The sequence below is a fragment of the Lutjanus erythropterus genome, chromosome 14 (genome assembly GCF_056507025.1).
Source record: "Lutjanus erythropterus isolate fLutEry1 chromosome 14, fLutEry1.hap2, whole genome shotgun sequence".
Taxonomy (NCBI): Eukaryota; Metazoa; Chordata; class Actinopteri; order Lutjaniformes; family Lutjanidae; genus Lutjanus; species Lutjanus erythropterus.
In genome coordinates, this window is record NC_139330.1 from 31,210,292 (window position 1) to 31,222,280 (window position 11,989).

Here is an 11,989-nt window from a genome sequence, read left to right on the forward strand (position 1 = left end):
ACCTGTTAAAAATGTAATCAGTAATGTAATCCAAGTATCACAGTATTAAAATAATAGAACTTGATTACTGTTCATTTATTTTGGATTACCTCAATATAAAATATGATGAAATTGTTTAGCCTAATATAATGTTTTTAGGGCTGCAACTAATGATTATTTTCATCATCGATTAAGTGGTCAATTATTTTTTCAATTAATTGATTAGTTGTTTGGTCCATGAAATGTCACAAAATGGTGAAACATGTTGTCAAAGCTCAAGATGATGTCCTCAAATGTCCACTTTGTCCACAACTTAAATATATTCAGTTTACTGACAGAGAGGAGTAAAGAAACCAGAAAATATTCACGTTTAAGAAGCTGAAGTCCACATGACCTATTTTTTGACTGACTAAGATTTTGACAGGATTAATTAATTGATGAATTAAAATAGTTTATTGATATTGAGATGGATTAATGGATAAATAGTACAAGAGATGAGAGGAGAAAATTGGATTTGGGGGATGAATGTCCCTTTAAACATTTTAACAACAGTAGTTTTACCATTTTTAGCACATTTCTGTACACGGTTGGAGATGCAGAGAATTTTCTGCTGCTTTGTATGATCTAAAGAGTGCTAAATGGTGTGGTGAGCACAGCCACACATGCTAACTGCCACACATGCTAACAGCCATTCACACTCACCTACACAGGTGCATTTCACCTGCAGTCAAACACACCCAAACAATTCACATGACACAGTTTGTTTGATGTGAATCTTGTTCATTTTCTTGTATCCTCACACTGTTTAAACGGAGTGCTCACATTCTCACACTGTGGGGTAAAACAAGCTCTTTTAACTGTGTTTCTTTGTCTTTGACTTACTGTGGTTGTTGGGGGCGGTTCACTTCCTGGTTGAGCAAAAGTTGTGTCTGAGGGCTAAAGACTCTTAAATCCTAAAGCCAGCTCATCAGACCAAACCATGTGCTGCCAAATCAGAAGGGGGGTCAGGCTTTGGTTTGTTCTTGCCTTGTAATAGATGCAGTTGGCATCTATCTTGTTTTCCCCTTGGTGTGTTATTTGGTTTGACCCGGTCACTATATATGTTCACTGCTGCCTTCATAACAGTTTCTTCCTTGTTGCTTCCAGCTGCTCCTTGAAAGAGGCTTTTTATGCACTCACAGGTATGTTCAAGACTGTCACACAAAGTCATAGCCTGAACAGGAACGGAACGGAACAGGAAGTCCACCATTTTGAATTTTGTAGAAAATTTTGGCGATTTCTATGCATTGCATTCACTTAAACTCCTCCTACAGCATTCAACATAACAACTTTAACATCAGTGTGTATCATCTGAGTTACTTTGTGATCAAAAGTCCAGCCCTGAACACATGTACATAACACTCAGGAGTCACAGTGCCACCCACTGGCAACAGGAAGTGAGCCTCCTGTAACAATCATCATTTGATTTATATGAAGTTTTCACAGTTTGGTCTACACTTGATGTACTGGAATATGATGTTCAGTTAGTGAGTGTTCTGTAGCCCCATCTAGTGGAGACAGGAAGTAACACTGAACTCCTTTCTACGGTGTCCGAAACGCGTGAAAATTCAGAGCCCCATTTACCGGTAAGCGTCCACAATGGGCACCCAGATGGGTTCACAGCTCCCTGTAAACTATTTTTATTAAATACGGGATTTTTTGCTTTTCTGATTCTAAAGATTTCAGTTTATCTAAAGGAAAAAAAAAACTCAACAAATGATTATAGGTCTGCAAAACTTACTACTACTTACTACTACTTTATTACCACAATAATCAACATAATTGTTTTGAATTTAACTTAAAACTGTTTTTTTTGAAGTGATAAATCAAAAAGGAAAATCAAAAAGTTTTCCTATTCGACATCTCTTCCAAATAAAATTAATAATTATTATTGTGGGGAAAAAAAGGTTGTGGTTCTCTCACTCTGAAGTATACACCTGAATATAAATATTTGGGATTTACTCTTGATCAATTTATAACTCATGAAGTTACAATCAAACTGTTGGCATATTCAGCTGGGAGAGCATTAGGCCCTGTTGTCAACAAGTTTAAATTATGTGAAGATCTCGGATATTCTACTTATTCACAACTTTATGAGGCATGTGTGTCTCTCCTATATTAAATTATGCTCCAAGGACGTGAGGTTTTATAGACTGAAAAATAGCAGACTCTAAATAGGAAAAGCAGAACAGAGCTGCTTGGTGTTTTTTAGGCGTTCATAAGTGTGCGCCTACTTTGGCTGTTCAGGGTGATCTGTGTTGGATTCCTGGTTCAATAAGGTGAAAATGTGAAATGATCAGACTGGAATCGTCTTAATATGTCAGAAAACAGGGTCAACAAAAAGGCTTTTCTTTGGAGTAAACACAGTTCTTGCACAGTTCTCCATGGATTAAAGAGATTCATGATATCTTTGAGGAGGCTTCAATATATGGATCATCAGGGGTGGAAGTAACTAATTACAAATACTCAAAATACTAGAATTAATTAGTTTTTTTGGGTACTTGTACTTTTATAATATTTATATGGATTTTAGATTATATTTTGGCAGTGTTATGTCTGTCAGAGCCACTTGTTGAATAAAGAAAATTAAACTTAAAATGAGGAAAAACTGAACATTTTCGAGATGGGGAAAATTATGTGCTTTGCATCTCATAAATTATTCTTGATTAATCAATTATCAGCGTTTTCAACAACTGGTTAAGGAACAAATATAAAATTTGCATCCTTAGTTTAGAGAGGTTACATCAACGGTTAAAAGTAACTAGTAATCTGAGTAGTTTTTGAAGTGAATTCATTGTGCTTGTAACTTGTAAGTGAGTAACCTTTTAGCAATGTTACAGTACTTGCACTTGAGTACAGATTTTCAGTACTCTTTCTACCACTGTGTATTATAATAATTTATCATGCAGCTTACACACAATTAGGAGAAAGTTACTTGTTAGATTTGAAGCAGAATGGTTTAATGATATTTTGTTAAAGCCAAAATTATGAACATGTATTAAAATCAAGCACCATTTTGTGTTACAGCAAACTTATCAAGGAGTCAGAGGTCTTAATTTGTATTCTGTGATGTCAAATATAACATGCTAATATGCTGTTAATCAGCTGCAATGATCTGCAATAAAGCCGCTGCACCTCTAGTGCTGGACAGTCCAGTTCATTATGTAGTTAATTTAGAGTTGGGGCATCTAAATGAATCAAACCTCTGGAGTTTGTTGGGTTTTTGAGACTCCTTGAGACTCTTGGCTCCCAAACACTGTGACATGTTTCATGAATGGGTTTATGTTGTCATGTTCATGTGTGTCTTTAGTCTGTTGGATAGTTTAATTTTTCTACCCTGCAAGCTAGTTGCATCTAACCTCAGAGGCAGTATTATACACATTTTGCAGTCAAAGCTGCTATCTTGTGGACTGTTATATTTGATTTATGGTTGTTCATCTGTCCTAAGTGAATACATTTTTTTAAATGGTATCTTTTGTTGAGTTTTTATTGCACTATTTATTGTGATCTTTTTGAATCTTGCACCTGACAAATACCCCATATTACAAAGAGAAAAAAAAACGACAACTAACAGTAAAACTAAATCTAAGCATTTTTCAAAAACTAAAAACCAGCTTTTAAGCAGGAGGTGTCAGAAAAGTTACCACAGGGATAACTGGCTTGTGGCGGCAAGCGTTCATAGGTCCAAAAATAATGAAAACTAACTGAATTTAAAAACAAAGTCCAAACAAAATAATAATGATAAAAAACCTCACTAAACTAACTTTGCTCCCAACTAGCCTTAGTATGTATTTTGCAACAAAATGTCAGGCTGAATATTCAGTAGTATATTCACAGCTCACTGCTAACTGCTCCAGCAGCTGGCACACCTGACTCTGTGAGGACATCCACACCGTCTCTTTGTCTCTCTCTGTCCTGCACACTCAAACATGCACTCGGTGTGCTGACCTCCACTCCACTGGTTGCATAATTTGTGATCATTGCTCTGACATGTCATTTTATCAAACAGCTCTGATGCTTGGTCCTTGGTGAGCTCTTTTTTTTAAAAGCCTCAAAAACTGTGGGTAGCTTAACTGTCTGTATTGAATGCAAACATTTATCATCTTTGACATAAGTAAGACGCAGGATTAATGTTCATTGAACTAATGTCACGGCAGTGCCTTCCCTTCTTCAGCAGAGGATCGGGGTTTGAGTTACTTTTGTGTGGGTAAAAACCGTGGCTTTGAAAAAGTAGCAATTTTTTCAGCAAGTATATTTCATGAGCTGATAAAAAATTGAAAATAAACCCAACAGAAGTATGATATAAACAGACTCAGTGCAAACAAAATGTAAGGCAAACACTGAACGGCCTTGTACTTTTACTTCAGAGTGGAAAGTTCGAATAAGTGCAGTTACAGGTGTGTATGTAATCTTTTTTTGGATAAAGGACTTGATTTATCAGATGCACTGCAGAAAAGTGTTAAAGCTTATCCTTACGTTTCTCATTTTCAGTAAGTATAACCCCAAAAGCAAGTTTCTTTTGTATTATTTTCCTAAAGTTTGTGTCTCAGTGTTACAGAGAAAGGAAAAGAAAGCTGCAATCATCTTTGAAGAGACTTGTGTTTGCTCTCAAAGTGGGGTGAACAAGCTTGACTGAAGAAGCACACAACCACTGTATAAACATGTATACTCATGCAGAGTGATGCCAACCATTTTTTAACTTGCCTTTGAAGTTTAGGGCTGTAGTCAACCAAAGAAAATCTTGGTCAACTAAAATTCTACTTTCTCTTCAACGAATCAGTTGGTTGATGGGGGAGGCAAGTAGTCAGTAGACTAACAAAATCAGCCACAGTGCAATGAATTAAAGTTGCACGTTGCCAAATACACAAAATCCTGCCATTTGACCATGTTGTTTTCGTACAGTTATATTGTAACCCTCAGGGTATGCCTGTCAAATAAAGTAACACATGCACACCAGCTTCTGTGTACTATTTAGTTGTCTTAAAACACCGTTTTATGTCAACATAGTTTCTCTTGACTGCCCCCTCAATATTACAACATTAGTCCCACATCACCACAGTCTGTTGGGGTAACCAAATTAGCAGCATGCTAGCACCAAATCCAACTGGATAACAAACAACAAAACATATGGCAAAACAGCTTTTTTGTGTGTCAGGTCAACAGCTGTTGTCGATCTGGCATTGAGCTTGTAAAATCCACATATAGTATGTTGTGATCAAAAATAAACTTTTTATCTACTCAGCTCTTCTGTTCTCTGAGGCTGGGGCCTGATGTAGCAACCTCTACTGGTGTCAGTTAGTTTGGAGCCAGTAGATGTTCAGTAAATAGCTTCTCGCTCAATATATAATTCACAAGATCTGCTAAAGAAGTTGTTCTCTCATTAGTATAGAAACACCAGCAGCTGTCCCACCAATGAGCATTTGGTCAGACTATAGCACATCGACCAACCAACCAGAGGGTGTCAGCTTAATTTGAAGACTCTCAGTAACACAATGATCAGTAATGTTCAGACAAAAACAGTCCTGTTGTACAGGCAAAGGTCCAGTTGATCCAATCCTGCCACGTATTCAGTCCAAAACACACTGTTTCAATCAACCATCAATAACCAGCCAGTAGATGTTCAGTCTCTCACTCCTATCTGTCAAAGTACACAACATGTATAGTAATGTGACATACTGTTATAAAGTGAAGACTCTTATTTCTATCGATACTAACCTTGCAGAAATGCAATCACAATAACAGGTACAATCAGCACAACGGACCAGCAATTACAAAACTGATGCAACTCACCATTAAAGACTCCCACTAATCAGTTGTTCAACAACATTCCGCCAAAAAATGGTCCCGTTTCATTGGAAAAGATCCAGCCAACATTTGTTGTAATCCTGCAGTTACATCTGGCTCTGTATAGGCCATACAGAGCCAGAAGTAGCTGCATTGTATACAGACAGAAGTATCATCTTGGTCTTACCTTTTCATTGATGCCTCACTTGAGCCAATAGGAGCTTCCATGTCTTGTCCACAGCCCACAAAAACCTATGAGAATCCATGTCAAAAAGTCAATGAAATCCTGAAAATGACAAAAAGCTTTTTTTTTTTTAAATGTAATATGAAGCTAGAATAGGGGAATTGTGAAAATATATTATGCAATTATGTTAGTTTTCTGTAAGTTGCTATTTATAAGCACTGTTTTTCCACCATAACAAGAGAAAAAGGTCTACAATATTTATTTATAATATTTAAATGACCTCTGGCTCTTGAAATGACCTTTTTAAAAAAACACTTTGAAACCATATTCTGAGACAAAAGTGTAAATATTTATTTTCAGTGGCTCTGGGACAAGGAAAGGCTAAATGCTGCAGTCCCATTGTCTTTCCCAGCTTATAAGTCAGTGTAATAGGTCATCTGTTAGAATATTTTTGCAATAAACACACTCAAATATACATACATATATTCAGGTGGAAATAAACCCTCCTCTCCTCCAGTGTGTTTAGACCTCTATTAATCAATGCCAATAGCACTTGTTAGGGAAAACACTTCAGAGTGTTTTGAAAGAGATCAAAACTAGGCATGTACTCCAAATGGTTCAAGAACAGCTTTCAATTAAATCTGGGTATGCCTTGGACAGGCGAGTGGAAAAAGGATCCAAAGATAAAATATTCTGCCAATGGAAATTACGTGAGTTACGTTTAAATTAGACATATGAGCAGAATGTTCAACTCAGTAGTTTAAAAGCCGACTAAACTCACAAAACCTTTTCACTGCTGCAATCCCGACTGCTGCTTAGCGAGGGTTGAAGGGTTAATTAGCTGAATCATGTCCACCTGATTGGTTTGTTTGAGAATGTCATGCATCATTTTATCAGAAAAGTCCTGGAAGCAGCAGCATGACCGCAGAGACACAGACGGGTGAGCCGTCTGGCTGCAAGTTAGCAAGTTGACTGAAAAATAAATACAAGGTGAAGTTTATGGTTTAAAGATTAATGTTATTGACGTTAATGTTGGACCATTTCTGTGGCTCTGTCACGAAACACCATTTTATTGGCTGTCGGAGGCGTCTGCGTTGTGCAGCTTAAATCAGCAGACAGAAAGAGAGGGCCTCACAGAACCACATACCAGTACCACGTCTAGATTTTTAATTATTCATTTTAGTCAAAATGATATTTAGAAAACAAAAATGTGAACATCTTTTTATAGAAGTCCTATTTCAGGCAACTGATATACTGCACATGCTGAATTATGGAAATGTTTTGCAGAGTCAAGATATTTGTCTATATGTCTACATGCATGTGTGCATATGGAAGAGAAAATGAGACAAAGAGCACACACACAGATACACACATACAGTAATGTGTGTTGGCACCAAATCCAGCAATGAAATGGAACACCCCACCCTCCAGACAGTGGGCGGTGCTTGATTTTGGCCTTTTCAACATGATGGCCAGGTCACAAACTTTCTTATTTTTCAGGTAAACAGGACACTAAAATATGTTTCTGAAAACATCTTAGGTGAGAAATACGCAGAATCGTGTTTCATTTTAATTAGCGCTGCGTGACTTTTTGCGAGTCTGCTATATCGCGTTGGATGGACCTCATTTGAATATAGTAGAGCTCTAAGTGTTGATTTTGCAAATTCAGATACAGCAAACAGTCTGTCAACATGTGCTGCACAGCTGGATTTTCTCTTGTCCATAGAAAATGAATGGGCGTACATCGAGGGATTTGGTGCATCTGCACCATTAGACACAAAAAAGTTGGATTGAAGAACATTTTCACAAAACTGGAATTGGAACAAAAGCAAGGCAGTGCAGCATGATAAATCGTAAGGTGTGGCTATCCAGAACATCTGCATGCCAATAAATGGTCTCCAGATGTTCCAGTTCTCTTCTTGGGTCACGTGTGAACTGACTGCAGAGGTGACAGGAGTCATGAGAGTGTACTGTATGAAGCTGATGATGGACTAACTCATGTCTATACAACACCCACGAGCAGCTTTGAAAATAATTGCTAAATTTTCTGTCTTTAGTGCAGAAGATCAAGCACAGACGACTAATTGCAGAAACAGGAAGTCGATGTTACAACATCATCTTGAGGTCAATGAGCGCCAGAGCAGTGGGTAAAATTTGCATCTCACCTGCTGGCAAATGGAACTTTGCCCCATAAGGATTTTAATAATGGACCTTACAGTTACAGTGGGGCGGCACAGTGGTCTGAGTTTGAATCCCTCAGCTGGCTGGGGAGTTTGTGGCTGGCGCGGGACCTTTCTGTGCAGAGTTTGCATGTTCTCCTCATATCCTCATGGGTTCTCCCCGGGTACTCTGGCTTCCTCCCACAGTCCACAGACATGTGGCGTAACCGATAACTCGAAATTGGCCATATGTGCGAATGCAAGCACAAATGGTTGTCTGTCTCTATGTCTCAGCCCTGAGATGAACTGGCGACTTGTCCGGGGTGTACCCCGCCCCTCACCCAGTGTCAGCTGAGACAGTTACAGTGGATGTGTTTGGACCACCAGACCATCACAACAACATTAGCTAAATCCTGCAGAGATTTAACTGCATCACTGTTTGGGGGATCTGAACACTGTTTGAAACACTTGATATCTACCATCTACAGAATGTATGTGTTGATTTTTGTAGCATTTAAATAAGGAAAATACATAAATGTTAACTGAGTTGGCATATTTTCAAAAACATGTCTGCAGTTTGAACTGCATTGATTTCAAGTTTGATATTTAAATGCATTCAGTTCTTTCAAATTTTAAAAAATTATCAATTTTAATGCAAAATTCATTGGCTCATAAAATTATAAAAAGTAGATTGATGTATCAAAACTCCTTAACTTTAGATCAGCAAAGTCAGTGGATGATTCCAACTAATTTTCAGGATGACTGGGACAGCTGTCTGGGAGGAGTATATGAAAACAGGATTTTGATAAAAGTGAGAAAATTTCATAAAATGTTGAATTTTTAGAGCAGCAAATTAAAAAAAAGATGCAATGGGTTTAAACCAATGGAATGATGAAAGAAGTCTGAGGCTATTCCAAGTGGTTTGTTCATATTGGCGAAAACATAAACTTCATTGTTACAGCCCACTTTTAGATCGGAGTGTAATTTTTTTTTTTTTTTTTTGTCCAAATAGTAGGTGGAATTTGCAAGCCGCCTGCTGATTCCTGAGTTTTCATCTCACAGTTTTTGCTGCACAAACACTTTTAACAGAGAAAAATAAGAACAAGTGGAAAAAGTAACAAGAACAAAAACAATAGAGGTCCAGAGTGATACTCCTCATAACTGTAGCAATTTTCATACAACTTGCAAACATAACACCCGGCTTATGTTCTTGCGTACACAAATTTGGTCCTTCATCATTTTTATTCAATATTTCATTTAACATCTGCAGACCCTGCTGACATTTACATTCAAGTTTATAAAACTTTCCAAACAATACTCAAACTTTTAGACTCACCCTCTCATTCTCATACTTTTCTGTAGTCTATATATTCTGAGCCAAGTTCAGATTTGGGAAAAAATATGCAGCTCTTATGCAGATTGAAATCTGCACATTTGAGCTTTTCCTAATCAGAGTTAAAAGATTCAGCGTATGCATTGCAAATTTTGGGTGTGCCTTTCTTTGCATACAAATTTCAAGTCTGTTGGATCTATGACCTAAGAATTGACAACACAGAAAGTAAAGCAGTGACCTTTAAAAATACTGAAACTGTTATGCACAGGAACTGCAACAGAGTTTGTCCCACATTACAGTACATTTTCACCAACACAACACAGTTTTCACTTGTCACTTTTCACTAGCAAATAGTCATCATCGCTGGAATATCAAATATACATTTTTGAGGATATTTTCAGCTTTTCTCGTTGCAGAAAAGCTTGTAAAAACTCATACGTTTATACTGTGCAAGCTCACTACTAAATTCCAGGGAATCCTACACACTCATCCTTAAAGAAAAATCTAATATAAAGAGCAAGGTGGTTTAATATACCTGTAGCATAGCACCTATATGCAGCAGCATCCCTGTTTACTCCAGCTAGATGACTGTTTCTGAAGATTTAAGGGACCTACTGGATTTATATTCTTCAAGCATATCAAGAATGTATACTGGCCCTCTGCCACTATGTGATTTACAAACCAGCAGCAGAGCTTTAACATCTCTTTTATACCTGGAAGCAAATGAGAAGATTTAAAGTCCATCTGAATTAAAATCTGTTTTTCCTGCTCCAGCATACAGCTCTGGTCTGTAAATTAAATATTTTGTGCTATCTTTTGTAGGGGGGGGGGGGGGGGGGGGGTGATATAAGGAGAATTGCTATTTTATCTGTGTTTATCTGAGTCTGTGTATACCAGTTGAGTTTTTACCTTATCATCATGTGGGTAGTCATTCTATGTGAAATATGTTGGTAAGAAGAGATTTAATTACTGTGCAGTAACAGAAAATCCTGTCTGTGTAGGCTGTAGCTCATCAAGACATTCCAAGCTGTATTTGCATAAGCAGTAACTGATACTTAGATACTTAGAAATCTGGCTGACTTGTAAACCAGAGATAACATTAAGGGCCCAATCTTACACCCGGCGCACAGCAGATGGCGTGAGTGACCTAAGTGGCATTGCTATATTACTCCTGCACAACTGTCATTTTCCTCACGTAGACAAGTTAGCAAATTAACTTGCACCTGTCTGTGCGCCCACTGGGGGGCAGTTGTAACTAAAACCACTTGCAACACAGACCTGCTAAAACCTGATCGAAGCTCAATGTCTGTGGCGCAGTAGGTCTGTCTGCACAAGACGGCAACTGGCGCATTTGGGTGTGGCGCACACACGCGTCTCCACAATCACAAAAGACCTTTCATTTATTTAAACTTTATTTCCCCATACTGGATTGTGTATTAGTAAAATATCCTTTTCAGCGTGTATTTGTGTTTCTAAAATTGTTCTCAGGAATTATTATTAAGCCAAACAAATCTCAATAGAAAAAAGTGCACATGGGGGCGGGATCATAGCTGTCAGATCATCATGCAGCCAACACTTGCGCTCCGAGCACACCTGCCTCTTAAAGGTGTTGGGAGCTGACTTTCTGATGGGTCTACTGCTTGTTATACCCAACAGACGTCCATGAATTAATCAAGGCACTTGTGCACAGCTGATAAATTGTAAACCCTTGCATTTTGGGGCAACCCTATAGCTCAGTTGGCAGAGTATACGCCCCATGTACTGAGGCTGTTAGTCCTCTGCAGTGGCTGCTGGTTCGACTCCTGCCTACAGCCCATTTGCTGTGTGTCGTACCCTCTCTCTCTACACCTTTTCCTGTCATATCTTCAGGTATCACTATCAAAATAAGGGCAAAAGCACAAAAAATAATCTAAAAAAACTTGCATTTTGCACTTTCAACCACGCACTTTACATAGGCATAAGGTAGGGTCCTAAGGTTTTACGTCAACTTATCTTCAAGCTTGGACACATATCTTGTGTTGCACCTTGATTTACTAAACTAGTGTAGCTAGCAAACAATCATTGACCTGGGAAAAAGCTAACTTTCTAACATAATTTTGCAGGGTAGATAGATTTCAGTATACAGAATGATGGGGACCTTTTCTTCACCATCATGCTAACAAACATTTACTTGCCTGTTTAAATGGGACTTGTCTGTATTTCGGGTGGATGGGCATGCTTTTGGAGAACGTAGCACTGCACCCTTCGATGACCTCCATGACCATTTGTCTTAGCCCCTGTTCTGAGTACAAACATACAATATGATATCAGTTTGTTTAAGGCATGTCAAGTGCAGTCTGAAGTCATACAGAAGATATTATTCATGTTTTCATAGTATATTTGGTCGTACACTAATGTATGGAAATTGATAGTCTGACTCACCAGATTTACTCTGTGGGTATAAGCCAGGCTTTAGACAACTTGTATCAGTCAGCTTTGTGGCATCTGCTATCTGCATTTTCAAAGTCCTCG